This window comes from Halichoerus grypus, chromosome 10 (genome assembly GCF_964656455.1).
Source record: "Halichoerus grypus chromosome 10, mHalGry1.hap1.1, whole genome shotgun sequence".
NCBI lineage: Eukaryota > Metazoa > Chordata > Mammalia > Carnivora > Phocidae > Halichoerus > Halichoerus grypus.
In genome coordinates this window covers 79,867,587-79,893,760 of record NC_135721.1, presented here as the reverse complement: position 1 = coordinate 79,893,760, position 26,174 = coordinate 79,867,587, and the positions used below count along the sequence as shown (strand labels likewise).

Sequence of the window (26,174 nt, the reverse complement as noted above, 5' to 3'; positions counted from 1 at the left end):
ACACCTGGCTCATGTGCTTTGATTGCTGTGGAGATCCCTGGGAGGCTGGCGCTCTGCTGGTTCTACCCTTGGGGATTGGGCTTCTCAGCCCTGCTGCAGGCAGGCCTTGCTCATCGGCCCTGCTTGGCCCACTTTTGGGTTGAGGCCTCCAGAGAGACTCAAGGGCTGACAGGGTGGGGACTCTTTCTATAAATTGGATCCTGAGCCAGAGCTCTTCTCTGGGCCCAGGGCTTCTGCCAGAGTGTGCAGCCTCCAGCCTCTCTCCCAGAGGCTCTCCCTGCCCATCTTCCTGGTCCTATGGCTTCCTGCAGGGGCTGCCCTGTGGCCCGGCTGCTGGTACAGAGCAGCTCCAGCCTCCTGGAGAGCGGCCCACTTCTACTAGCAGTGCCCAGTCCAGAGGTATACCCCTGTGCCTCGGCCCTGGAGCCCACAGTGAAAGACTGGAGGGCTTCCTGGCACCTGTGCCAGGACAAGGGTACACAGAGGATGGGCCTGAGATGGGGGAGTTCTGATCCAGGGATTCACTCAGAGCCGTGGACAACACTAGGGACTCTTCCAGCATCTGGAGCCATTTGGGCTGATCAGGGATCTGTTCTGCTTGGGGACAGATCTGTTGTGGATGGAAGAGGGCCCTCCTCCAAGAAGACCTGGGAAAGACATATGTTGTATAGCTGCAGGGTACTCCAGGCTGGATGGATCCCTTCCCTGTCTCCCAGGTTGGAAACAGTAGAGGCACCCGGGGCACGAGGAGGACCTCAGGGCACAGAGAAGACCCCAAGGCATGAGAAAGACCCCAGAATATGGAAATCATGAAAGTTACAATCTTCAGAAGGTACAGCCGGTGGGCATCATTGGAGGTCTTCCCATCCAAGGATTTGGGTCTAATGTTTCTGAAGGAGGGACTGGATACAACTTTTGAAGTCATCTTTTGGTACCCACAGATTACAGAGTGGAAGGAAAATCTTGGAAGAATTTTAAGATGATCTGTAGTATTTAAGTTAACCCCTTCATGCTTAAATCCATTTCTGTGCTTGAAACAACCATCAAATACCACCCATCATGTCCATCCATGACTTTTCTGTTTCTGAGGCCTTGTGAACATTCAGCACCAGATGATATGGATCAGTTATCGCTCGGGGTCAACTCCATGGGAAAGTCATTGGAAAGAGAGCACTGTGCCCCCAGACAGAGGCCACGGTCAGTGACTAGCAGCAGTGACTGAGGAAGGAAGTAGAAGATCATGGCCCTCCTGAAAGCCAGGAAGCTTTCCCCGGCCTTCTGGCTAGAAGTCACTGACTCATCCCTCTCTCTCCTGTTTATTACAAGGTGCATGTATGTGGTCCAGGCAGAGTGCTGGGCCCTGGGAGTCTATAGTGAGAGAAGATTCTGCCCTGGCGTGGAGGGACACTGAGTCTAGTACTGGAATGCAGGCTGGTAAGCAGGCAACTGGGATAGAGTGTGACAGGTCTGGGGACAGGGAAGTTTCCTGGGGGGGGGGGAAGGTTCTGCCTGACAGGTAGGAGGACATTCCAGGCTGAGGGATGTTTCCCAAAGATGAGGAGCCCAGGAGCAGGTGGGAGGGAGCAAGGCAGATCTAGAAGGGCCTTGAGATCAGCCACACATTGTTGAGCAGTTTGAGTTGTTGGATGCTGGCTAAGAAGGTATAGTTTGAGTTGTTGGGTACTAGCTAGGAAGGTGGGATTTAAGGTCTGATCAAAGGAAGTTAGCTGTGCTCCTTCCCTCCTCTGAGTTCTGGGCCCCTCACTGTCTCTGTTCTTCCTGCTCAGGTAACTGTGTCTCGCTCCATGACAGCCCCTCTGACTGGTGCCTTGCTTCCCTTCAGTGCTCTCCTTGGTGTCAGCATACCCTTTCTGGGACCACTGGCTCCAGCAGTATCTTTCAAACCACACATTCAAAGGTGTCCCAATCATGAGTCACCAAACCAATTTAGTGGATTTGGACCAACCTTTTTTTAGATCGAATAGCAGACACAGAATGAAGTAGAATAGACTAGATCAGCATGCATTGCATACAGGAGGGATCAGTATATTTTGGGAAAATGATGGGTGTTGTGTGTTGAGTCCTGATTTCCAAAAAGTCTCAGAGCCCTGATCAATAGACCCTGAAGAGTGCCTTGCTTCCAGAAAGCATCTGGTGATATTTGTAGACTAAAGGAAGTTGGGAAAACTGTTGTCAATGAGTTTTCACTCCCATGACTTCTGAGAAATTCTTCACTTTATAGGCCAGAAGAAAGTTAACTTTCTGTGTATGGATGAAATAGTTTCAGGTCCACAGAGTAATAGCATATTGGAACTGGAAAGAGCCTCTGAAGATCTTTTCATTAAATTCCTCTTTTCCGGTGATGCTCCTGAGACTCAGAGATGTTGAGAGGTTTGCCAGGGGTCACACAGCAAGCATCAGCATTGGAGCTGGCACAAGGACTCTGGTTTCCCAACCCCTTTGTCAGCGTTGCTTGGCTCCGATGTGCTGACTTGTGGTGGCCTCTCCAGTCTCCGTGAGGCTAAGGCCTCAGGTGGTTTTTGGCTTGTCCAGGTGTCCTGCAGAGAGAGGTCAGGGATAGCACTGGTAGGAGGCTGTGGGGTGTGCCCAGCAGAGGGGAGTGTGACCTGAGGGTCTGCCTTCTTGTTCCACACTGAGCTCACCAGCAGCCAGAGCCCACCTGGCAGTGAACCATTTGATCAAATCCACGTGGATGGCACAACCTTTATACTTAAGGCTTTGGGGAGCTGGTCTGAAAGGAACAGCTGACCTGACAGAATGAGCGACAACAGCAGCAGCTAGGCCTGGCCTGCAGCAGGGACGTTACAGGAGGTGTGTTTGCAGCTGAATTTTGAACTTGTTCTGTGTTATCTACATCCCACCCGTTTAAGAGCATAACAAGGCATGTATTACATAGGGTTACAATTATATTTTCAGTGAAAACCCAGGCATGTGCAATATAAAGAAATCTTGAGGGTGAAGCTCTTTAGAACAACCAGGCAGTTTTTTCTAAATTGAGGAATCCCTGGTTTATGAATCATTTTCTCTCCAGTTGGGCTCAGTGCAGTAAGCAAGCCTTTCCTTGTGCTCTAAAACGCAGACTGGAAGGGGCGCTACTGTAAGCTCTGTAACCAACCTCTCAGTGGCTGCCAGTGTGTTTCCAATTTTGAGACAGGCAGATACCCTCCTGCTGTCACACACGCTACCTGCATGAGCCCCACCAACCAAACCAGTGTGGAGGACATGTCCCGCTGCGTCAGATGACTTAATCGGAGGTGGGGATGGGCTGGGGCTGACCTTGCCAGGTCTGAATTCCGCTGTAGGCCCATCTCTTGCAGGGAGAGTTGCCACTGGCTTGCTTGCAGGTCAGGCCCAAACATGCGGAGACCCTCAGGGCAGTGCTGTGTCGCAGGTGTGGCCACAGCAGAAGACGGTGACTTGTGAATCATGGTTGGGCCCACAGACCCCTGTGGCACATCTTCATGGGCTTTGGGAACCCCGTCTGCCCCACAAGTGAGTTGCTAAGCAGTCTGGAGGTCATTTGGTCAGCCACGGGCTGTGGAAGCCCGCTTCCTTCCGGGAACACCCATGCCGGGCAGCTCCGATTGCCCTTGGCACTGGTGTTGGCACTCTGGCTGGGCCGTGGGTCCCTTTCTGACCGCTCTGGGCCACTAGGAGTCCCAACGACTTCAGACCCCCTCCTCTCCTCCCTGTGCTTGGACTGCCTTCTGTGGGATGAAGAAAGCTGCTATTTAGCTTATGAGTAATTTTTAGGCTGAAAATGAACCCATCCTGAAAGCACGAACGAACCCCAGCTGTCAAAACAAAGTCATTCTGAAGTTTTGTAGGCAACTTATTTTTGGAAGGGAGCGTGCTGCTGGAGTGTCACGTCCCTGATGACAAGGACAGAACCTCTTCCTCATGCCTGTCAGAGCACAGACCCCCAGGCAAGACAGTGGCCCCACCCCATCTATGGAGAGCTCAGAGGCAGCTCTGATCCAAGGAGGTTAGACCTTCTCCGGGGGTTGGCTCTCTCCCAAGAAGGCACCACAGGGCCAAGCCGTTCCCACAGCTCTCCCATAGAAACCCCCAGCTTTTGTTCTGCGGTGAGGTTCAATCCAGTGCACTTCCAGCTATCTCCTTGGTAGGGTGCTGGGGACCCTTTCAGGGCACAGATGTGGACACGGAGGTCCAGGTAGCCACATGGCCTGCCCAAGGCCATGCAGCTAGTCATCACTGGGAATGAAGCCAGACCCCTTGGTGCTCAGGCAGGTGCCACTCCCCCTCCTCTGCCTCTGTCAGTCAGCTTCTCCTGTTGGGGGCCCAGGGGCTCCTGCCACGGAGCAGTCAGGTCTGGTCCAGATAAAAGAAGGCACAGACTGATTAATGAGCACAGAGGGTGCGTCTGGGGTGCGGTTGCCAGGTGTAAATCAGGGCCCTTCTATTTATCCACCAACCATGTGATGTTGAGCAAGTTCCCTCACCTTCCTGTGCCTCTGTTTCCTTACCTGTAAAATGAGGACGATTGCACCTATCACCCTGAGTTTTGGGGAGGAGTAAATTAGTTAATCTCACAAATGTTCAGCCTAGTATTTGGAACAAAAACACTAGAAATCATTATTAAGAATTCGATAATTAACTGAAGGCCAGATCCCATAAAAATTAGGAGATAGATACAGATATAAAACATATCCCTGAGGCTTCTAATAAAAGATTAAAAGGGCATTTGATTTTGCAGTTTTAGAAAAAAGACACTTAACATGGCCAAATGGAGAGATGTGGGCTACTCAAAAATGAACCTGAATTGATTGGTGTAATCTCTTAGCAAAATGGTAATTACTCATCTCCTCAGCCACTGGCGCTTCCATTTTCTGATTTATTTTTCCTATGTCCACTGAGAAACATAGCTATAAAGCGGTTTTTTAAGGTGTCAGTTTTGTACCTGACATTTAGCCTAAATAATGAATGGGAGCTCAAGAAAACTATTTTAGTCAGAAGTCACGTTTCAACTGCAAAGCATTAAACCAGAATTCATTTTTAAAATAGTAATAAACTAGCAATGGAGAAGAATTTCTGATTACTGGTAATCATACGTGGGAGTTCTGTGATTCTCCCCAGAGGGCAGAGCCCACCATAACACATCAAGATTGTTGGTGGATTTTACACTCTAGTGACACATGACCCAGCCCTCCTGGACAACCAAGAGATGACTGTGATAGCAAGGTTGGTGATGTGGGTTGTAGGCATGCAAGTGGCCAAGAGCCACGGAGCACACTTGATTCCCACAGCAAGTTTGGATTCTGTTCTGCAAAATTCTATTGCTGTTACTACCTCTTTTTCATGATGTAGCTTCACATTGCTCATAAAGACAAGGTACTTTTTTCTAGTCTTCCCTGCCCAGGGAAAAACTCAGCCAATGGAGTCAGTTATAAAGAAAAACATATACACACACACCATAAACCACACCAGAGGGTAACGCCTGCAAGAGTGGACCCAACAGGCTGTCCTTCCCAGAAGGCAAACAATGTCTGCTTGATGGGGCATCTCTCATGTTCTAGAGAACTTGTGCGTGCCCTTCCATTTTGTCACATAACTGAAGGCAATGACGAGAAAGAACAGAGTGCTGGTGTCATCGTTTTATTTGCTGTGGTTTTATTTTGTTTTGTTGGTGCTCACCACCCAGGCAGTGGTGGCAGGGGTGAGGGCATTGTACCAACTCATTGAGATAAGACAACTTTATACCATCTTTTCCCTCTGGGGTGAAGTCACTCATGGGGCAGACTTGATTTTTGTTTACCTGATATTTTATATGCTTAGTAATTCCAGACCATGTCTTAGAAATTTACAAGATACATTTGCATATAGCATGAGAATGAAGTCCATTAATCTTTTTAGAGGATTCACACTCTTTCTGTCCTTCTCAAGTAGAACTAATGGGTCAATTTAATGAAAACATTATTGCTTTCCAATCTCTTTGTATGAGCCAGCAGTGATGACTAGATTACTAGTTTACATCAACTTTCTTCTGATTCTTGGTTCTCTCCTTCACTTTGTATCACCTTAGACAAATCACTTAGACTTGAGTTTGTTTAATATTAAAATAGGAATAATATCTTCTGCTATTAAAAAATTAATTATTGGTTGTATCAGTCAGAACTCTCAAGAGGAGGAGGGGGGAAAGATGGCGGAGGATTAGGGGACCCTATTTCAACTGGTCCCCGGAATTGAGCTGGATATCTACCAGACCACTCTGAACACTCACGAAACCAGCCTGAGATGTAAGAAGATCTGGATCTCTACAAACAGAATATTGCAGGCGGTTGGTTTTGAGGTACGAAGTGGAGAGCCGTGATCCTGCGGGCAGATTTCGGAGGATAAACGGCAGCGGGAGGGTGCCTGGACGTGGGGATCCTACACTGCCGGTGAGTGACAGCCTCGCGCGCTGCGGACAGGGCATAGACTCGCAGACCGGTAGCGTCGGGAAAGAACTTTAGGGCAGCCCCCGGGGTGGAAAACCAGAGCAGTGGGGTCGCGCACACGCGAACCGCAGCCCCCTGGACAGAAACCGGAGCGACGGTCACGCGCACGCGAACTGCAGCCTCCGAGACGGAAACCCGGTGCGCCGGGGTCACGCCGGTGAACTGCAACCCCAGGGGTGGAAACCCCAAGCGGCGGAGTTGCGCACGCGAACTGGGAGCGGCTGGTGGTTTTAGAAGCACAAAGGGCAGAGACGTGCCCCGACCTGGAGGCAGGACTGAGAGTGCTGCGGAGGGGCGCACAACCCAGGACGCTGCAGTTTATAGCAGCACAGACAGAAACGGAGACGGTGTGGCCTGGAGAGCTCCCTGAAGAACAGAGGGCAGTCTCTCTGCTCTGAGGCAGAGGGTTGGAAACGGTCTCTTCTGCTCTGACTCGTGGAAGAGACGCGGAAAGCCGCCAGGGAAAGGTGCCAGAGAACAAAAGCCCCAAAGACTGATTCCCACTGAGCCCATCCCCTGCCACAGGGGCGCAGGGCAACTCCGCCCAAACAGGGTTACCTGAGTAATAGCGCGGCAGGCCCCTCCCCCAGAAGACAGGCTGGGAAAACAAGAGGCCAGCAACCCTAAGGTCCCAAGAAAACAGGTGCATCTTGCTTGGGTTCTGGTCAATAATTTGGACTCTATACATTCCCTCAAACACCCATCAACAGAATGACTAGGAGAAGGAGCCCCCAAAACAGAAAAGACTCAGAGATTATGACTTATGCTGCAGATTTACAAATGGATGCAGATATAACCAAGATGTAGGAGATGGAATTCAGGCTAGCAATTGTGAAGACAATGGCTAGAATGGAGAAATCAATTAATGGCAACATAGAGTCTCTAAGGGCAGAAATAAAAGGTGCGTTGGCAGAACTTAAAAATGCTATCAATGAGATCCAATCCAATCTAGATAATCTAACAGCTAGGGTAACTGAGACAGAAGAGAGAATAAGTGATCTGGAAGACAGTATAATAGATAAAAAGGGAAAAGAGGAGGCCAGGGAAAAACAACTCAGAATCCATGAAAATAGAATCAGAGAAATAAGTGACACCATGAGGCGTTCCAATGTCAGAATAATTGGAATCCCGGAGGGAGTGGAGAGAGAGAGAGAGAGGGCTAGAAGATGTATTTGAGCAAATCGTAGCTGAGAACTTCCCTAATCTGGGGAATGAAACAAACATTTGAGTCCTAGAGGCAGAGTGGACCCCTCCTAAGATAAAGGAAAACAGGCCAACACCCTGGCATGTAATAGTAAAACTTGCAAATCTTAGAACCAAGGAAACCATCTTAAGGGCAGTTAGGGGGAAGAGATTCCTTACGTACAGAGGGAGGAACATCAGAATAACGTCAGACCTATCCACAGAGACCTGGCAAGCCAGAAAGGCCTGGCAAGACATATTCAGGGTACTAAATGAGAAGAACATGCAGCCAAGAATACTTTATCCAGCAAGGCTTTCATTTAGAATGGATGGAGAGATACAGAGCTTCCACGACCGGCAGAAACTGAAAGAATATGTGACCACTAAGCTGGCCCTGCAAGAAATATTAAGGCGGGTTCTATAAAAGGAGAAAGACCCCAAGAGTGATATACAACAGAAAATTACAGGGACAATCTATAAAAACAATGTCTTCACAGGCAACATGATGACAATTAATTCATATCTTTCAATAATCACTCTCAACGTGAATGGCCTAAACGCTCCCATAAAACGGCACAGGGTTGCAGATTGGATAAAAAGACAGGACCCATCCATATGCTGTCTACAAGAGACTCATTTTGAACCTAAAGATACATCCAGACTGAAAGTGAAGGGATGGAGATCTATCTTCCATGCCAGCGAACCTCAAAAGAAAGCTGGGGTAGCAATTCTTATATCAGACAAATTAGATTTTAAACTAAAGTCTGTAATAAGAGACACAGAAGGACACTATAACATTCTTAAAGTGTCTATCCAGCAAGAAGATCTAACAATTGTAAATATCTATGCCCCCAACATGGGAGCAGCCATCTACATAAGCCAACTGTTAACCAAAATAAAGAGTCGTATTGAGAACAATACATTAATTGTAGGAGACCTCAATACTCCACTCTCAGCAATGGACGGATCATCTAAGCAGAAAATCAACAAGGAAACAAGAGCTTTGAATGATACATTGGACCAGATGGACCTCATAGATATTTACAGAACATTCCACCCTAAAACAACAGAATACTCATTCTTCTCGAGCGCACATGGAACTTTCTCCAGAATAGACCATATACTTGGTCACAAATCAGGTCTCAACCGATACCAAAAGATTGAGATTATTCCCTGCATATTCTCAGACCACAATGCTCTAAAACTGGAACTCAATCACAAGAAAAAATTTGGCAGAAATTCAAACACGTGGAAGCTAAAGACCACTCTGCTCAAGAATGTTTGGGTCGGGGCGCCTGGGTGGCTCAGTTGGTTAAGCAACTGCCTTCGGCTCAGGTCATGATCCTGGAGTCCCGGGATCGAGTCCCGCATCGGGCTCCCTGCTCAGCATGGAGTCTGCTTCTCCCTCTGACCCTCCTCCCTCTCATGCTCTCTGTCTCTCATTCTCTCTCTCTCTCAAATAAATAAATAAATTAAAAAAAAAAAAAAAAAGAATGTTTGGGTCAACCAAGAAATCAAAGAAGAACTTAAACAATTCATGGAAATCAATGAGAACGAAAACACATCGGTCCAAAACCTATGGGATACTGCAAAGGCGGTCCTAAGGGGGAAATACAGAGCCATCCAAGCCTCACTCAAAAAAACAGAAAAATCCCGAATTCACCAACTCTACACCTTAAAGAACTAGAGAAAAAGCAACAAACGATGCCTAAGCCACGCATTAGAAGAGAAATAATTAAAATTAGAGTAGAAATCAATGAATTAGAAACCAGAAACACAGTAGATCAGATCAATGAAACTAGAAGTTGGTTCTTTGAAAGAATTAATAAGATTGATAAGCCACTGGCCAGACTTATCCAAAAGAAGAGAGAAAGGACCCAAATTAATAAAATTATGAATGAAAGGGGAGAGATCACAACTAACACCAAGGAAATAGAAACAATTATTAGAAATTATTATCAACAACTATATGCCAATAAACTGAGCAATCTGGATGAAATGGAGGCCTTCCTGGAAACCTATAAGCTGCCAAGACTGAAACAGGAAGAAATTGACAACCTGAATAGGCCAATAACCAGTAACGAGATTGAAGCAGTGATCAAAAACCTCCCCAGAAACAAGAGTCCAGGGCCTGATGGATTCCCTGGGGAATTCTACCAAACATTCAAAGAAGAAATAATAGCTATTCTACTGAAGCTGTTTCAAAAAATAGAAACAGAAGGAAAAGTTCCAAACTCATTCTATGAGGCCAGCATTACCTTAATCCCCAAACCAGGCAAAGACCCCATCAAAAAGGAGAATTTCAGACCGATATCCCTGATGAATATGGATTCCAAAATCCTCAACAAAATCCTAGCTAATAGGATCCAACAATACATTAAAAGGATCATCCACCACGACCAAATGGGATTTATCCCCGGGATGCAAGGGTGGTTCAACATTCGCAAATCAATCAATGTGATAGAACACATTAATAAGAGGAGGGAGAAGAACCATATGGTCCTCTCAATTGATGCAGAAAAAGCATTTGACAAAATACAACATCCTTTCCTGATTAAAACTCTCCAGAGTATAGGGATAGAGGGAACATTCCTCAAGCTCATAAAATCCATCTATGAAAAACCCACAGCGAATATCATCCTCAATGGGGAAAAGCTGAGAGCCTTTCCCTTAAGATCAGGAACACGTCAAGGGTTCCCACTCTCACCACTATTGTCCAACATAGTACTAGAAGTCCTAGCAACAGCAGTCAGACAACAAAAAGAAATAAAAGGTATTCAAATTGGCAAAGAAGAAGTCAAACTCTTTCTTTTCGCAGATGACATGATACTTTATGTGGAAAACCAAAAAGACTCCACCCCCAAATTACTAGAACTCATCCAGCAATTCAGTAATGTGGCAGGATACAAAATCAATGCACAGAAATCAGTTGCTTTCTTATACTCTAACAACGCAACTGTAGAAAGAGAAATTAAAGAAACGATTCCATTTACAATAGCACCAAAAACCATAAGATACCTCAGAATAAACCTAACCAAAGAGGTAAAGGATCTATACTCTAGGAACTACAAAACACTCATGAAAGAAATTGAAGAAGACACAAAAAGATGGAAAAATATTCCATGCTCATGGATCAGAAGAATAAACATTGTTAAAATATCTATGCTACCCAGAGCAATCTATACTTTCAATGCCATCCCAATCAAAATTCCAATGACATTTTTCAAAGTGCTGGAACAAACAATCCTAAAATTTGTATGGAATCAGAAAAGACCCCGAATCGCCAAGGAGATGTTGAAAAAGAAAAACAAAGCTGGGGGCATCACGTTGCCCGATTTCAAGCTATATTACAAAGCAGTGATCACCAAGACAGCATGGTACTGGCACAAAAACAGACATATACACCAATGGAACAGAATAGAGAACCCAGATATGGACCCTCAACTCTATGGTCAAATAATCTTTGACAAAGCAGGAAAAAACATGCAATGGAAAAAAGACAGTCTCTTCAATAAATGGTGCTGGGAAAATTGGACAGCCACATGCAGAAGAATGAAACTCGACCATTCTCTAATACCATTCACAAAGATAAACTCAAAGTGGATGAAAGACCTTAATGTGAGACAGGAATCCATCAAAATCCTAGAGGAGAACATAGGCAGTAACCTCTTTGACCGCCCACAGCAACTTCTTTCAAGATACATCTCCAAAAGCTAGTGAAACAAAAGCAAAAATGAACTTTTGGGACTTCATCAAGATAAAAAGCTTCTGCACAGCAAAGGAAACAGTCAACAAAACAAAGAGGCAACCCACAGAATGGGAGAAGATATTTGCAAATGACACTACAGATAAAGGGCTGGTATCCAAGATCTATAAAGAACTTCTCAAACTCAACACCCAAAAAACAAATAATAAGTCAAAAAGTGGGCAGAAGAGATGAACAGACACTTCTCTGAAGAAGATATACAAGTGGCTAACAGACACATGAAAAAATGTTCATCGTCATTAGCCATCAGGGAAATCCAAATCAAAACCTCACTGAGATACCACCTTACACCAGTTAGAGTGGCAAAAATGGACAGGGAAAGAAACAACAAATGTTGGAGAGGTTGTGGAGAAAGAGGAACCCTCTTACACTGTGGGTGGGAATGCAAGTTGGTACAGCCACTTTGGAAAACAGTGTGGGGGTTCCTCAAAAATTTAAAAATAGAGCTACCCTATGACCCAGCAATTGCACTCCTGGGTATTTACCCCAAAGACACAGATGTAGTGAAAAGAAGGGCCATATGCACCCCAATGTTCATAGCAGCAATGTCCGCAATAGCCAAACTGTGGAAAGAGCCGAGACGCCCTTCAACAGATATGAATGGATAAAGAAGATGTGGTCCATATATACAATGGAATATGACTCAGCCATCAGAAAGGATGAATACCCAACTTTTACATCAACATGGATGGGACTGGAGGAGATTATGCTAAGTGAAATAAGGCAAGCAGAGAAAGTCAATTATCATATGGTTTCACTTATTTGTGGAACATAAGGAATAACATGGAGGACATTAGGAGAAGGAAGGGAAAAATGGGCGGGGGGAATTGGAGGGAGAGATGAACCATGAGAGACTATGGACCTGAGAAACAAACAGGGTTTTAGAGGGGAAGGGGGAGGGCAGATTGGTTAGCCCAGTGATGGGTATTAAGGAGGGCACGTACTGCATGGAACACTGGGTGTTATACGAAAACAATGGATCGTGGATCACTACATCAAAAACTAATGATGTATTGTACGGTGACTAACATAACATAATAAAATTAAAAACTACAAAAAAAAAAAAGAACTCTCAAGAGGAACAGAACCAATACAAAATATAAATATAAATATTTATTTTAGGAATTGTTTCCCATGATGAATGTGGAGGCTGGCAAGCCCATCTGTGAGGAAGCCCAGCAGGCTGAAAACTCAGGCAAGAGTTGATGCCGTAGTCTTGAGGCAGAAATTTTTCTTCCCCAGGAATCCTCAGATTGCTCTTAGGGCCTTCAACGAGGCCCACCCACATATCCGGCACATACTCTAAGTAATCTCCTTTATTTAAAGTCAACTCACTGTAGAAATTAATAATGTCTACTACATACTTTCACAGCAACATCTAGACTAGTGCTTCAGTAAACACGGCACTGTAGCCAACCAAGCTGACACATAGAACTAAGCATTACAATCTACCCTTTGTCAACTTGGCACTCGTAGCCATCTCTGTAAACCATACTTAGTCTCCAAATAAAGACAACAGTGAAGTCATGCTTCTGCCTAATACAATACGACTATGCTGTATACAACTGAAAATGCACTAACCCTTTCCCCAGAAGAGGATTCAAGTCCTTAGGCGATGTTCACTCTTCTCCTTGATATCCCATAACTTAAATACTGTGATATAAACTTAAAAATATTTAAGTACTATGATATGAAGTCAGTACAACTTATGTTACATGATAAGGGGATAAGAGAGGGAAGAAAAAGGGATTATACACATACATATAAACATATTCATAACAAAATCAATTATAATCCTTGTTTCTGTAACTGGCCATAGCTGGTATTCATAACTACCTTCTTCCACTACGCACTCCATATTCTCTTTGGCTTCAACAAGCACCTCAGCAAGTTGTGGTTCTTTACCTGGTAGGGTAACCCAAATATTCATTCCTAAAGAGTCTGGGCTACTAGCAGTACTGACTGAATTGAGTTGTTGTAGCTTTCCATTGACCTTCATCCCAGGGCATGGTAGTAGTAAGAGATGCCCTAAGGAACATGCCGTGTTCCAGGCTCTTCCTCACCTCCATTGTGGAGTACAGCCCAATTTCCCCTAAACTAAACCCAACTTCTGACTGAAATAGTTGCAGTCAGGATCAGTCACTCCAGGCAGCAAATTAACTACTTTCTTTGCCTGTTTATTCAGTCATGAGGCATCCAAAATGGTTGGGTGGCAGTCTTAACTTCCAGTTCAATAGAATTGCTATTGTGTCTCCTGGTGGAAGCATTCCTACCTTTGAAACTAAGATCTCTAGGCCAGCAGAGTATAAAGTCTATGGGGACAGATATCAAAAATTTTGGTAGTAGGTCTCTGGGTATAACAGCACATGGTGCCACTCCCATTTCCACACCTTGATTCCTGGACACGTGAATCTTGGCCATGGGAGAAACCACACCATAAATTGAGTGCTGATTTGGAGCACATATAGCCTCCTGGAGAACTTTGCCCCCAACCCTGCAAGGTGTTGCCACCCAGCTGGTATTGTAACTGGATCTCTGAAAGGCCATTCTGTTAAGCCAGCTGCTTTAGGATGGTAAGGAACATGGTAAGATCAGTGAATTCCCTGAGCATGGGCCTGTTGCCATACTTTTTTTGCTGTGAAGTGAGATCCTTGATCAGAAGCAATGCTGTATGGACTACTACAACGATGGATAAGGCATTCTGTAAGTCCACAGATAGTAGTTTTGGCAGAAGCATTGCATGCAGAGAAGGCAAATCTATATTCAGAACATGTGTCTATTTCAAGGGGAACAAAATGCTGCCCATTCCATGATGGAAGCAGGCCAAGGTCCTCTGTTCTAGCCAATGTCTGGCTGCTCACCCCAGAGAATGGTGCCGTATCAGGGGCTCAGTGTTGGTCTCTGCTGCGGGCAGAATGAGCACTCCTATAACCAAGTTGTCCTTGGTGAGTGGAAGTCCACCATACTGAAGCCATACGTGACCTCCACCCTATAACAATAGCCACTTGGGCAGGACTGGCTGTGGGGAAAAAGGATGACTGGTATCCACAGAATGGGTCATTAAAATCCTCCTCTGCTGAGAGCAGCCTTTAGTGAGCATTCATGAAGGACACAAATTTATTTCACGTATTTGCCCATTCATTGAGGTCTCTCCATTTACCACTTTCCCAGACCTCCTTGACACCTCCTTGCACAGCAACCTGGACCTCTTGCAGAGCCTTCTCTTGTTCTGGGCCCCACTCAGAACTAGCAGCTCTGTCAACTCACTCAGTAAATGCACTGGAAAGCACACCCAAATGGGGAATATATTGCCTACAAATCCGAAGAGGCATGCTAGGCACTGTGCCCCTTTTTTGCCTGTGGAAAGGGCCAAATGCACCAACTTATCCTTGACCATAGAAGGGATTTCTCAACAAGCCCTGCACCACTGAACCCCTAGAAATTTCACTGAGGTAGAAGGCCACTGAATTTTTGTTGGATTTATTTTGCACCCTCTGATGTGCAAATGTTTTACCAATAAGTCTAGTATTCAAGAAGCCTAGTGCTCAATAGTTTCAATTAGCATAGTATCACCCAGGTAATTGATCAGTGTGCTGTCTTGTGGAAGGGAAAGGTGATCAAGGTCCCTGTGGACTAAATTATGACATAAGGCTGGAGAGCTGATATATCCCAGAAGTAGGACAGTGCCAGCCTTGCCTGCTGAAAGCAAATGCTCTGCTGGTCTTTATGAACAGGTATGGAGAAAAAAACATTTGCATGGTCAATAGCCACATACCAGGTACCAGACTATGTGTTAATTTGCTCAAGCAAGGAAACCACATCTGGTACAGCAACTGCAATTAGAGTTCATACCTGGTTAAACTTAAAGAAATCCACCATCATTCTGCAAACTCCAGCTGTCTTCAGCACAGGCCAAATAGGAGAGTTGAATGGGGATGTGGTGGGAATCTCCACCCCTGCATCCTTCCGGTCCTTGATGATAGCATTAATCTCGGCAGTATCTACAGGAATGTGGTATTGCTTTAGGTTTATTATTTTCCTAGATAGAGGCAGTTCTAGTGGCTTCCATTTGGCCTTACCCACCACAATAGCCCTCACTCCACAGGTCAGGGAACAAAATATGAGGATGGATTCTGCCAGGTGCCAAGTATGTGTATTCCTATTGTGCATTCCAGAGCTGGGGAAATAACCACAGGATGGGTTTGAGGACCCACTGGACCCCTGTGAGACAGACTTGAACTAAAACTCCATTAGTCACCTGACCTCCATAAGCCCCCATTCTGACGGGGGGACATGGTGATATTTGGGGTCTCCTGGAGCCAGTGTCAGTTCAGGGACAGTGTCCAGGAGCTCCTGACAGGTCTGATTATGTCCTTTCCCCCAGTGCACAGTTAGCCTGGTGAAAAGGTCCTTTTGGGGAGAGCCGGGAGAAAGATTCACAGTATAAATTGTTGGCAATGTAGTGGGGTCCTTCCTCAAGAGGACCCAGCTTGCCCTTCATTGGAGGGGTTCTGGGTCTCTAAACCCTCAGCCTGGGAATTGATAGAGAAGTCATGACCCTAGTTAGACTTCTGTTCACTAGACCTAGAACTCTTGCGCTTACAGATCAAGTCAGGATTTAGTAGCATGCCCAGCTGTTCCTCTGCTAGGGACGCCCTGACCCACTACTGAGTGCCACAGCTCTGACAGCTGATTGGACTCTGCCGTCTGTCACAAAACCATGACCATCTTGGTTTTGGCAATTAAGTACCTCCATTTGGCTCCTGTTGGCTCAAGATCCGCATCCTCCCGTTGCGTTCAGGCTTCCTGATTCTGCACCACGCTTCTTACTGTAAGGTTCAGTCAGTGTGGAAGCATGACCACAGAGCACTTCAAGGATTCTGAAGCTCTTCTCACAAGTATGTTTCTCACAGTGGGTGTGAGAGGTGTGTCATCCTGGGACGGGTGAGCAGGTCTTCCATGACAAATCCACTCAACACTCCAATCTCCCAAAGCTTTTGGGTACATTTCTTTATAGTATATCAAGACAGGTAGCATTTCAACCTAATTTACTGTTTGCCATCTTTTGGTCCATGTTTCAGCCAGCCAAGCAACCATCCAGTTAGAGTCCTTTCCAATCCCATGAGCCACAGCATTAAATCCAGAATCTCTGTTCATTGGCTCACATGAATAAATGCAACTCTAACTTTGTTTCTTCACCATTAACCCACACTCTTTTTTTTTTTTTTTTTAAAGATTTTATTTATTTATTTGACAGAGAGAGACACAGTGAGAGAGGGGAACACAAGCAGGGGGAGTGGGAGAGGGAGAAGCAGGCTTCCCGCCGAGCAGGGAGCCCGATGCGGGGCTCGATCCCAGGACCCTGGGATCATGACCTGAGCCGAAGGCAGACGCTTAATGACTGAGCCACCCAGGCGCCCCTAACCCACTCTCTTAATATTCATTCCCACTCATATTGTCCAGATTTGTTTTTGGACAAGTTGGAAAAGTCACGCAGTTCCATAAGAGCACACTTTGCACCTCACCCTTTGAGGCCCGCTCAGACTTAAGTCTAGTTCTAGGTCTAGAAGCAAAGAGAGGTGGTAGAGGTGGATCCTGAGGATCAACAATGTCTTACAAGGCAACTATGTGAGGGGAGGCTGTAGTGGGCTCCTCCGTCAAAGGAGGGTTCACCTCCTCAGGCAGGACTGGATGGGCTCCTTCTATTGGCAAAGAAGACTTGGCAAAATGTAGGGGTTCAGTGTCCCAAACCTCATCAGAATTGAGCCATATGTTCCTGGATTTCCAGGATCCCATTCCTTTCCATTCAATGCCCTCACTGCAACAATGGACCTACTGTGAGCTTGGGCATTCAATCTGCATGGTAATTCAGCCACTCACAGGATGAACCTCTGGATTTAATGGTCAGAAGTCTCAGCTCTGGGGCTACAGAAGATAAGGGTTTCTTTCAGGCAGACATAAAAACTTTCAGATTATTTATCTGTTGCTTGGGCTGGGAATTTGAAATCCAAAACTCATCATTTGTCTAGCACAGTTAAGAGCAACTGGCCAATCTCATTATAGTCATGAGTTTGACAAATATGTTCTAAGGTATCATACACAAGATCACCCAGAACCTTGCCTCTTTTCTTTTTATTTTTTTTTTAATTTTTTAAAATTTTTTATTGTTATGTTAATCACCATACATTACATCATTAGTTTTAGATGTAGTGTTCCATGATTCATTGTTTGTGCATAACACCCAGTGCTCCATGCAGAACGTGCTCTCTTTAATACCCATCACCAGGCTAACCCATCCTCCCACCCCCCTCCCCTCTAGAACCCTCAGTTTGTTTTTCAGAATCCATCATCTCTCATGGTTTGTCTACCCCTCCGATTTCCCCCCCTTCATTCTTCCCCTCCTGCTATCGTCTTCTTTTTTTTTTTTCTTAACATATATTGCATTATTTGTTTCAGAGGTACAGATCTGAGATTCAACAGTCTTGCACACTTCACAGCGCTTAGCAGAGCACATACCCTCCCCAGTGTCTATCACCCAGTCACCCCATTCCTCCCACCCCACCCCCCACTCCAGCAACCCTCAGTTTGTTTCCTGAGATTAAGAATTCCTCATATCAGTGAGGTCATATGATACATGTTTTTCTCTGTTTGACTTATTTCGCTCAGCATAATACCCTCCAGTTCCATCCATGTCGTTGCAAATCAGAACCTTGCCTCTCAAAAGTATTTGATTAGGAGTGTCCAATGGTGATATTTCGTGTATCTCTATTGGCACATCATACCATGGATGATCGCTATCATCTTTACCACTGAAAATAGAGTCATAGGACCTTTAAATCTGTCAGCTTAAAGAACCAATTCCAAAAAACACAGAACTAACTCAGAAAAATCATCTTTAAAACTCATTCTGCTCCTCTAGTACCACTCTTGGTACCAAAATCTCTGTCATTCAGAGCTCACCAGAGAAATAGAACCAAAGGAATTGGCTCATGTGGTTGTGGGGGCTCGTATGTCTGCAGTCTTTTGAGCGGACCAGCAGGCTGGATGCTCAGGTAGAGTTGAAACTGCAGCCTTGAGGCAGAATGTCTTCTTCCCCAGGAAACCTCCATTTTTGCTGTTAAAAGCCCTCAACTGAATGGATGAGGCCCACCTGCATCATGGAGGGTAACTTCTTCACTAAAGTCAAATGATTGTAGATGTTAACCACATCCACAAATACCTTCACAGCAGCATTATGCTAGCATCTGACCTAACAAATGGCTACTAGAGCCTAGCCAAGTTGACACCTGAAAGTAACCATGATGGTTACTATCAGTGAAAGACTATTAACTAATTAGGTGAACCATTACTAAAAATTTCCAAGGGTAGTATTACTTAAATAAGAGTATGAGAGATGTGGCCAAAGCTGGTGCTTTATTTTCCAAGATTTCACAATGAATATGATGATAACAGCTATTTCTTATTTATAGCTCTACACAAAGTTATCACTGAATGATTTGGGAACTAGGGTTTAAAATTATTATGTGAAGCTACAAGTAGAGTAAAGTGCATCCTGTTGGGGGATGGGATATAAATCACTTTAAATTTCTGATTATTGTGCAACTTGGTAACAAATCAGTACTTAGGAAGCAATGGGGAGGAAGCCATAAATTTTCCAGGGCTTCCAGAAAAGGAGGGTGTTACCATTTGTTTCCATGGCAATCAAGCTATTTAAACCCCTCAATACCTTAGAGAGACATGGCTTCAGATAACTATATTAGGAAAATATTAAGAGGGATGCCCAAAGGGTTACTTGAGAGATGCAAGGAAATTGTCCATTTCTCAACCTCAATGGCTTCTTGTTCCCCAATGGGGGCCCCTGGGCTCCCTCAGCACTCTCTGATTCCCTGAGCTGGGCTTTCAGGATTCTCCAAGCTGGAGGTGAATGTACATAAGGCAGGAAGTGAACACTCAGAGTCTTCTCTCAGGAAAAGGCACCTGTAGAAAGTGCTCCTGGCAAGAGGTCACTAAGAGAAGATGCAGAGACCCTCATGCAAGAGGGCCCCGCGTTCACAGACTAGAAGGGAGCTTCGATGTCATCTGAGCTAAATGGACCCACCAGCCCCCCACCAACCCAGCAGTCCTGTCTGCAACATTTCTAAAGAGGGATCACTCAGGTTCTGCTATGAGGCCTTGAGGGACAGAGAACTTACTATAGAGCAAAGAAACCTATTCTGTAACTGAACTGACCTGTTGCTAAAAACCCCATCTTCTTGTTGAGTCACAATCTAGAGTCCACACTTTCATACATATAAAATAAGCACACAAATATATGCACATGCATACAATCACATGCATATAAACACACCCATGCATGCATACCTACACGTACATGCATGTGTACACATGCACATACACACATGCACACACTAACACACACATGCACACACACCTCCATGCACATACATACACACATGCATGCACTCACATACATAAATACACATCCTGTGTAGTAGACCCACTGGTGTGGTTCTGCCACCTCACTGTCCATTTTCTCTTCTAAAAATAGCCCCTCTGATATTGTAAGTCACCCTCCCAAAGATGATTTTTAAATAGAGTTTATTTTTAGAACAGTTTTAGGCTCACAGCAGAATCAAACAGGAGGTATAAAGATCTCACATGTACCCCCACCCCTACACATGCACAGTCTCCTCAGTTATCAGCATCCCTCCCCAGGTGGTACATTCATTACAATTGATGAACCTACATCATAATCACTCAAAGCCCATAGTTTCCCACTAAGGTTCACTCTTGGTGTTGTACATTCTTTGGGTTTGAACAAATGTATAGACATGTATCCACCATTATAATATCATACAGAATAGTTTCACTGTCCTAAAAATCCTCTGTGCTCCGCCTACTCATCCCTCCTCCCCCCAACCCATGGCAACCACTGATTCTTCTACTGTCTCCATGGTTTTTGCCTTTTTTTAGAATGTCATCTAGTTGGAATCATATACTGTGTGACCTTTTCAGACTGGCTTCTTCCACTTAGTAATATACATTTAAGTTACCTTGGCTTTATAGCTCATTTTAGAATAATATTTCATTGTATGGATGTACCACAGTTTATTTATCCATTCACCTACCGAGGGATTCTTGGTTGCTTCCAAGTTTTGGCAATTACAAATGAAGCTGCTGTAAGCAGCATGTGCAGGTTTTGTGTGGACATAAGTTTCAGCTCACTTGGGTAAATAACAAAGGGTGTGATTGCTGGATCATGTGGTAAGAAAATGTTTACTTTTGTAAACTGTCAAAACTGTCTCTCAAAGTGCCTGTGCCATTGTATGTATACATATATGTGCCGCATCTTCTTTATCCATTCTTCAATTGATGGACACTTGGGCTGCTTCCATAATTTGGCTATTGTAAATAGTGCACTGGGTAATGTATAGAATTGTTGAATCACTATATTGTACACTTGAAACTAATATAACACTATGTTAACTATACTGGAATTAAAAGTAAAAACAATAAAACTTTTAAAAAATAAACAAAACAAAACAGACAAAGTGGGCTATGCCATTTTGCATTCCCACCAAGCCATGAATGAGAGCTTCTGCTGGTCCAGATCCTCACCAGCATCTTGTGTCATCAGTGTTTGGATCCTCACCATTCTAATAGGTGTGTAGTGGTATCTCATTGTCACTTTAACTAGCAATTCCATGATGACATAGGATGTTGAGCATCTCTTCATATGTTTATTTGCCTTCTGTATATTTTCTTTGGTGAGGTGGTTGGATCCTTTGCCCACTTTTTAATCAGGTTACTTGTTTTCTTACTGTTGATTTTTAAGAGTTCTTTATATATTTTGGATCACAGTCCTTTATCATATTTGTCTTTTGCACATATTTTCTCCCAGTTTGTGGCTTATCTTCTCATTCTCTTCACAGTGTCTTTTGCAGAACACAGGTTTTTAATTTTAATGAAGTCCAACTTCTCAGCTGTTTCTTGCATGAATCATGCCTTTGGTGTTGTATCTAAAAAGTCATCCACAAACCGAAGGTTATCTCGATTTTCTCCTACATTATCTTCTAGTTTTATAGTTTTGTGTTTTACATTTAAGTCTACATTTACATTTAAGTCTCAAAAGGATTATTCTTTTGAGTTAATTTTTCTTGGAACATAAGGCTGTGTCTGGATTTTTTTTTTTTTCTGGTACATGGATGTCCAGCTGTTCCAGCATCATCTGTTGAAAAGACCGTCTTTTCTCCATTGTACTGCCTTTGCTATTTTGTCAAAGATCGGTGGACTGTATTTGCGTAGGTCTATTTTTGGCCTCTGTATTCTGTAACACTGATCTATTTGTCTATTCTTTTGCCAGCAATTTATCTTGATTACTGTAGCTTTATAGTAAGTCTTAACATTGATAATATCAATCCCCCAACTTTTTTCTTCTTCAATATTGTGTTGACTGTTCTGGATCTTTTGCCTCTCTATATAAACTTTAGGACCAGTTTGTCGATATGCACAAAATAACTTGCTGGAATATTGATCAGGATTGTGTTGAATCAATATGTGAAGTTGGGAAGAATTGATATCTCAACCGTATTAAGTTTTCTTATTTGTGAACATGGATAAATCTCCAGTTATTCATCAGAATTTTGTAGTTTTCCTCATAGACCTTCTACATATTTTGTTAGACTTATACCTAAGTATTTCATTTTGGGGGGTGCTACTGTAAATGGTATGGTGTTTTTAATTTCAAATTTCAGTTGTTCATTGCTGGTATATAGGAAAGGAATTAACTTTGGATCCTGCAAACTGGCTCTACTATATATTAGCTCCAGAAGTTTTTCTGTCAAATCTTCCCATTTTTCTGTGCAGACAATCATGTCATCCAGGAACAAAGACAGTTTTATTACTTCCTTCTCAATCTGTATACCTCTCATTTCCTTGTCTTGGCTTCCTGCATTAGCTTGGACTTCCAATATGATGTGGTAAGAGAGATAAGAGAGGCCAGACACCATTGCCTGGTTCCTAATTTTAACAGAAAAGTTTCTAGTTTCTCCCCATTAGGTATAATGTTAGCTGTAGGGTTTTTGGTAAATACTCTTTTTTCAGGTTGAGTAATTTCACCTCTATTCCTAGTTTTCTAAGAGTTTAGTCATGATAGGTATTAGATTTTGTCAAACGTTTTTTCTGCATCTGTTGATATTATCATGTGATTTTTCTTCTTTAGCCTGTTGATGTGATTGATTGCATTAATTGATTTTTTAATGTTGAACTAACATTGTATACGTGGGATAAATCCCACTTGGTCATAATATATAATATTTTTTTAATTTTTATTGTTATGTTAATCACCATGCATCATTAGTTTTTGATGTAGTGTTCCATGATTCATTGTTTGTGCATAACACCCAGTGCTCCATGCAGAACATGCCCTCTTTAATACCCATCACCAGGTTAACCCATCCTTCCACCCCCCTCCCCTCTAGAACCCTCAGTTTGTTTTTCATAGTCCATCATCTCTCATGGTTCGTCTCCCCCTCCGATTTCCCCCCCCTTCATTCTTCCCCTCCTGCTACCTTTTTCTATTTTTTTTTTTTTTCTTAACATATATTGCATTATTTGTTTCAGAGGTACGGATCTGTGATTCAACAGTCTTGCACAATTCACAGCGCTCACGATAGCACATACCTTCCCCAATGTCTATCACTCAGGACCCCAACCCTCCCCCCGCCCACTCCAGCAACCCTCAGTTTGTTTCCTGAGATTAAGAATTCCTCATATCAGTGAGGTCATATGATACATGTCTTTCTCTGATTGACTTATTTCGCTCAGCATAACACCCTCCCGTTCATCCACGTTGTTGCAAATGGCAAGATCTCGTTCCTTTTGATGGCTGCATAATATTCCATTGTATATATATACCACCTCTTCTTTATCCATTCATCTGTCGATGGACATCTTGGCTCTTTCCACAGTTTGGCTATTGTGGACATTGCTGCTATAAACATTGGGGTGCACGTACCCCTTCGGGTCCCTACATTTGTATCTTTGGGGTAAATACCCAGTAGTGCAATTGCTGGATCATAAGGTAGCTCTATTTTCAACCTTTTGAGGAACCTCCATACTGTTTTCCAGAGTGGTTGCACCAGCTTGCATTCCCACCAACAGTGTAGGAGGGTTCCCCTTTCTCCGCATCCCCGCCAACGTCTGTCGTTTCCTGACTTGTTAATTTTAGCCATTCTGACTGGTGTGAGGTGGTATCTCATTGAGGTTTTGATTTGGATTTCCCTGATGCCAAGAGATGTTGAGCACTTTTTCATGTGTCTCTTGGCCATTTGGATGTCTTCGTTGGAGAAATGTCTGTTCATGTCTTCTGCCCATTTCTTGATTGGATTATTTGTTCTTTGGGTTGAGTTTGATAAGTTCTTTATAGATTTTGGATACTAGCCCTTTATCTGATATGTCATTTGCAAATATCTTCTCCCATTCTGTCAGTTGTCTTTTGGTTTTGTTGACTGTTTCTTTTGCTGTGCAAAAGCTTTTTATCTTGATGAAGTCCCAATAATTCATTTTTACCCTTGCTTCCCTTGCCTTTGGCGATGTTTCTAGGAAGAAGTTGCGGCTGAGGTCAAAGAGGTTGCTGCCTGTGTTCTCCTTTAGAATTTTGATGGACTCCTGTCTCACATTGAGGTCTTTCAACCATTTGGAGTCTATTTTTGTGTGTGGTGTAAGGAAATGGTCCAGTTTCATTCTTCTGCATGTGGCTGTCCAATTTTCCCAACACCATTTGTTGAAGAGATTGTCTTTTTTCCATTGGACATTCTTTCCTGCTTTGTTGAAGATTAGTTGACCATAGAGTTGAGGGTCCATTTCTGGGCTCTCTGTTCTGTTCCATTGATCTATGTGTCTGTTTTTGTGCCAGTACCATACTGTCTTGATGATGACAGCTTTGTAATAGAGCTTGAGGTCCGGAATTGTGATGCCACCAGCTTTGCTTTTCTTTGTCAACATTCCTCTGGCTATTCGGGGTCCTTTCTGCTTCCATACAAATTTTAGGATCATTTGTTCCATTTCTTTGAAAAAAGTTGATGGTATTTTGATAGAGATTGCATTGAATGTGTAGATTGCTCTAGGTAGCATTGACATCTTCACAATATTTGTTCTTCCAATCCATGAGCATGGAACGTTTTTCCATTTCTTTGTGTCTTCCTCAATTTCTTTCATGAGTATTTTATAGTTTTCTGAGTACAGATCCTTTGCCTCTTTGGTTAGATTTATTCCTAGGTATCTTATGGTTTTGGGTGCAATTGTAAATGGGACCAACTCCTTAATTTCTTTCTTCTGTCTTGTTGTTGGTGTATAGGAATGCCACTGACTTCTGTGCATTGATTTTCTATCCTGCCACTTTACTGAATTCCTGTCTGAGTTCTAGCAGTTTTGGGGTGGAGTCTTTTGGGTTTTCCACATAAAGTATCATATCATCTGCAAAGAGTGAGAGTTTGACTTCTTCTTTGCCGATTTGGATGCCTTTGATTTCTTTTTGTTGTCTGATTGCTGTGGCTAGGGCTTCTAATACTATGTTGAATAGCAGTGGTGATAGTGGACATCCCTGCCATCTTCCTCACCTTAGGGGGAAGCTCTCAGTTTTTCCCCATTGAGAATGATTTTTGCTGTGGGTTTTTCATAGATGGCTTTTATGATATTGAGGTATGTACCCTCTATCCCTATACTCTGAAGAGTTTTGATCATGAAAGGATGCTATACTTTGTCAAATGCTTTTTCTGCATCTATTGAGAGGATCATATGGTTCTTGTTCTTTCTTTTGTTAATGTATTGTATCACATTGATTGATTTGTGTATGTTGAACCAACCTTGCAGCCCAGGGATAAATCCAACTTGGTCATGGTGAATAATCCTTTTAATGTACTGTTGGATCTTATTGGCTAGTATTTTGGTGAGAATTTTTGCATCCATGTTCATCAAGGATATTGGTCTATAATTCTCCTTTTTGTTGGGGTCTTTGTCTGGTTTTGGGATCAAGGTAGTGGTCGCCTCATAAAACGAGTTTGGAAGTTTTCTTTCCATTTCTATTTTTTGGAACAGTTTCAGAAGAATAGGTATTAATTCTTCTTTAAATGTTTGGTAGAATTCCCCTCGGAAGCCATCTGACCCTGGGCTTTTGTTTGTCGGGAGATTTTTGATGACTGCTTCAATTTCCTTAGTGGTTATAGGTCTGTTCAGGTTTTCTATTTCTTCCTGGTTCAGTTTTGGTAGTTCATACATCTCTATGAATGCATCCATTTCTTCCAGATTATCTAATTTGCTGGCATAGAGTTGCTCATAATATGTTCTTATAATTGTTTGTATTTCTTTGGTGTTGGTTGTGATCTCTCCTCTTTCATTCATGATTTTGTTGATTTGGGTCATTTCTCTTTTCTTTTTGATAAGTCTGGCCAGGGGTTTATCAATCTTGTTAATTCTTTCAAACAACCAGCTCCTAGTTTCGTTGATCTTTTCTACTGTTCTTTGGTTTCTATTTCATTGATTTCTGCTCTGATCTTTATTATTTCTCTTCTCCTGCTGGGTTTAGGCTTTATTTGCTGTTTTTTCTCCAGCTCCTTTAGGTGTAGGGTTAGGTTGTGTGTTTGAGACCTTTCTTGTTTCTTGAGAAAGGCTTGTATTGCTATATACTTTCCTCTTAGGACTGCCTTTTCTGCATCCCAAAGATTTTGAACAATTGTGTTTTCATTTTC

The 26,174-nt window shown here is 43.5% G+C and overlaps 1 protein-coding gene across 2 annotated transcripts in view; it reads left to right on the top strand.

The window, feature by feature from the left end:
• Nucleotides 1-26,174, top strand: part of SH3RF3 (SH3 domain containing ring finger 3) — a 379,200-nt gene that overhangs the window by 312,197 nt on the left and 40,829 nt on the right. The gene's annotated exons all lie outside the window — the stretch shown is intronic.